This window comes from Capsicum annuum, chromosome 9 (assembly GCF_002878395.1).
Source record: "Capsicum annuum cultivar UCD-10X-F1 chromosome 9, UCD10Xv1.1, whole genome shotgun sequence".
Classification (NCBI taxonomy): Eukaryota; Viridiplantae; Streptophyta; class Magnoliopsida; order Solanales; family Solanaceae; genus Capsicum; species Capsicum annuum.
The window spans coordinates 26,925,749-26,930,300 of NC_061119.1; the positions used below are offsets into that span (position 1 = coordinate 26,925,749).

A 4,552-nucleotide genomic window follows, 5' to 3' on the forward strand; every position below is an offset into this window, starting at 1 on the left:
ATAATAATAATAATAATAATAATTAATAAGGGGTGATATACAAATTTTGGTTTATTTTTAAAAATCAAAGAAACACTAATTATTATGTCATTTAGTTAAAATCACAATTCGGTAGGTTTTAGATAAATTGAGAAAATATTGAATTAATCAAATAAGTTATATGAGTAAAATACATTTTATATATTAAGTTTCTTAAAAATAAAATATTAAAACTTTTGCTTTGAGTTTGAGGAGATTAAAATAACTACAATCCAACAAGTAATTAATGCTCAAAGTTTTAATTAAAAAATTCATTAACTTGTAGGAATAGTATGCTTAATTCAATACGGATAATATGACTTGCATATATAAAAATAACTAATTATTATTATTTAGTAAAGAATTATGTTTAACCTTATATAAGTAAAATCTTGTTAGGTATTTTTCTTTAGTTTCTTTTTGTTGGTATATATTGACTTGACACAAATCTTAAAAAAATACTTATTAAAAATTTATTTTACTAAATTAGCTTTATTAATTATATACTAAAAATTTAAATTAGGCAAACTTGTATTTCATGTAACAAATAAGGAAGAAAGAAAATTATATGTTTGATATGAAATGTAAATAAAGAATAAAATATATTTACTTATATTGATCATATTGTAGTTATTACAATAAATTATTATCTTATTAGTCAATTTACTTAAACTAATATATTTGAAATAATTTTATATTATATAACCTAAATAAAAGTAGCACGTAGGTACTCACCTTCATCCTAAATATAATGAGAAATACAATTTATAGTATAATTACATCTTTTCAGAAAAAAAGATAAATAAAAATAAAAAATAGATGACAGATAGAGGGCCCACTTATGGAAATGAATGCAAGGCTATAGAGCCACAGGTGATGACATTTATCGTAAATTTCTTACATGGCTATGTCTGTAATTAATGAGAAAAGAGTGAACTTTGTTTTAGAACTTTTGTTAGGTCCACAAAAAGAAGCACAAAAGATTTTCAATCTGAGCTTATAATTTTCTGTAAAGACCTTAATACCCTTATTTTTAAATTTAATGTCAAATAGTTGACAAGTTGAAACCACTCTTTCTATATATTAGAAAATTATACTTTCATGCTTTGGTATTTATATATAGCTAGATATGTATATATCATTCATCTTTGCTACATGCAATCTATGCGAACATTGTGGAAGTAGGATTGGGGAGGTAGGAGTAAGGGATGGGGTCACAATTGGGAGGGTGGAGACGTATAATTTGAAATTTATGGATTTCTTCAACGATTTTCAGTTATAAGTATATACAAATCACACTAAAAATTTATGTGAATATATAGAGTCTAGATAAAAGCTATTGGATACTGTGAAGCCACATATCCTATTGTAAATCCCACTATAGCGGTCGGGAGAACACAATGAGCTGAAATACCACTTAATTATGAAACTCGATTTCTTATTTTCATTAGAGAAGTCACTTTGATAATTTTAAGAAAATTATTTTCATAAGAACAAAAAAAAATTAAAATATTTGAACAATAAAATATAAAAAATAAAGCAAATATTTTCGTCCGTACCAACACACCCCTAAATCGGTTGAAAAATTGGAAATAAGGCCTTTTCTGCTTTTGGATGATTAAGGTGGATATTCTTTGCGCATGATTACTTAGCAAACTTTGAAATGTTGAGTAAACAAATATGATTTGTTACTTACTAAATGAATCATTATTTTGACTCAGATTACTATGATGTCCATTTCAATCTTTAGAGAATCCTATATTCCCCTATTAGAAAAAAGTTGTTGAATAATTTTATGAAAAAATAACATACACTTTAACTTATCATATTTACACAAATCCCCATCCTTACAATTACAAAGTAATTATAAAATTTTTAACTAATTATGTATCTTCATTAAACGTATTATGAGCTAATTATATATCTCGACAGACCCAAAGCCAAAAAAAATGTATTTGTCACAACCCAAAAATTCAAGATCATGATGACACTTGTTGTGACGAACCTTGACAAGTAAGCCTATCACACAAACTGAAACAAAATAAAAAATAATATCAAATAAATCAAGTAGGACTTCTAGAATGAAGTCGAACCACATAATATAGTAAAGTGGAAAGACATAACTAACAATACCATAATCTTAAAATCTGGTGTCACAATGTAAGAACATCACTAGTACAACTTGTGATCAAATAGATAAGATATCCAAATTAGGAATACTCTGTCTCTGGATATGAATAAAGACATAGTCTAAATAAAGAAAGATAGTAGTCAACTCCGGAAGCAAGAATCCAAACGCTACCTTAAATAGCTCCAAAGGTAGTCCAAATCAACCATCATGAGGCAAACTCAAACCAGGATTTGCTCCAAAAGGGCACAATAGAAGTGAGTGTCACACCTCCTTTTTTAACCGAAAAGATTATATTTTAAGGTTCGAAAGGGTTTTTATTAGTAAAGTGACAAACTATTAAAAATTTATTTCGAAAAAAGATTATTTACATTTTTTATTCAGAGTCGCCACTTGACATAATCCGGAGTGCCAAGTCACCTTTGAAAATCCTTTTCGAAATGGTTTTTGGCTCTTTAAAAACTGATTTGCGAACGAGATTCCAGTTAAGGAATTCTGTTGACCGAGGGGAAGGTGTTAGGCATCCCTCGGTCCCGTATTTTGATCGCGGTCACTTGGTGGAGAATATCGGCTAATTTGGCATGATGAATGTATAAACCACACAAAGCATAAAAATAATCAATCACACAAACATGACAAAACAATCCAAAATATAATGTCCAGTCCAAAAAGAAAATACAAAAAAATATAAACCTACGTTATTCTAAAATAATCCTAAACTACACTCCAATGCTTTACCCAATGCCTTGGGCCTTGATCACGAGCCTCCTTCGAAGACATAATACGTCGGGGCATTCCCCGGTGAATAAATACACGAAACCTCGGGGCATTCCCTGGCCAAATGATTTATTGAATTCAAAAGCAATGAAACTAAGCCATTCAACACATATTTCAAGCATTCAATATTTCACGAGTCCTGAAATTGCCTACCCGAGCCTATCATTTTCCTACCCAACTCGACCTATCATGATACTATCATGTTCAACAATATCAATATTTATTTCAAATCAAACCACTAACAAGGAATCAAAATAAATTCACGTCCACAAATATAAATATCTACGCCTCCCCAAATTAAAATTTACTCCAAATAAGTTCAAATCATTCCTGATTAATTAACCAAACATAGAATCAACCAAAACAATTAGAATTACTCAACCACGCAATCAAGATCATATCATCAACCCAACACGAATCATACGAATCACAACATCAACATATCATATTGAGGTAAAAATAAAAGAGATAGAGTTGAAGAATCGGACTTCAATTTTTATTTCAATACCCAAATTATTCGATGGAGCCAACAAAATTAGGACCTCGGCTCAATGAAATCAATGTGGACCTTCCAACTCAATCAAAATTGCGAACTAACCAATCAGAATAGAATACTACAAAGAAACAGAATCACTTTACCTTTTTTCTCATTTTTCGGCAGATCTCGTCGAAATCAGGCAGAAACAGATCAGGTTCGGTCACCGATTTTTGTTGTTTCAACAGTGTTAGTCATCGATTTTGGCTATTTTTCAGAGCTCTGATAAGAGCTGGTCGCTAGAACAGACCTCTTCTCGCCGTTCTCTCTCAATCGCTAAGCTCTCTGTCTCTCTCAAACCTATCGATCTTTTTGATTCCCTCTCTCACGCTCAAACCTTTCCCTCTATCTGGTTTTATCTCCGTCCAGCTCCCCCATCTCCAATCTATGCATGTGTGTGTCCATATGTGTGTTGAGAGAGTAAGGATTTGTGTGTGTCGTGTGTACGCCAAGAAAGGAAGAAAAAATAATGGAAATAAAGAATCCTGTGTTTCTTCAGATCTCTCTGTATTTGGCGTCCGTGTGTTGATGAAACGTGTATCAGAATGTGGTGTATGCTTATGGTTATGGTGTGTAATTGTATTCCAGTCCCTTTTTGTATGTATATCTATTAGTGGTGGGGACCACGTGGGGGTATAGAGGTAGGAGGTATGGGGTGGGGTAGGTTTTTAGGATGAGGTGAAAAATTAATTAGGATAATGAATATTATGGATTAGGGATTTAATTTGTTAGGAATTTATTGGAATTTTGTTATTTTTGTATTATTGTGGGGTATAATCACGTGGGTGAGGGTGTAGGATAACGTGAGGTAAAAAAAATGAATAAATTGGGCTTCGGGAGGGACAAATTAGGTGTCTACATCATGCCCTTTTTTGGGTGTAAACATAAAGTGTTTTCATACAAAGAAGTAGACAACGAGACCATATTTTGACCCAACCATTATTCAAAGAAAGAATTAGAAGGAAGAAGGACAACCGAGTTGGACTTAGGATATCTTACCTATCCAAGTTATGAGAGATTCAAATCACAGGTATCTTAAATAGTTGGAAGAAGAGAAACTATACCGAGTTGGAGAGTCGAGTGAGATCTTTTTG

General features: G+C 31.4%; 1 long non-coding RNA gene across 1 annotated transcript; it reads right to left on the reverse strand.

Annotated features, from left to right (window-relative positions):
- Window positions 1-2,755: 2,755 nt before the first annotated feature.
- On the reverse strand, window positions 2,756-4,116 carry LOC124887302. Its single transcript, XR_007044707.1, has 2 exons — window positions 3,563-4,116; window positions 2,756-2,979 (listed from the first exon to the last, which is right to left on the reverse strand). It is a non-coding gene; the product is annotated as an uncharacterized LOC124887302 (long non-coding RNA).
- Between the last annotated feature and the right edge of the window lie 436 nt (window positions 4,117-4,552).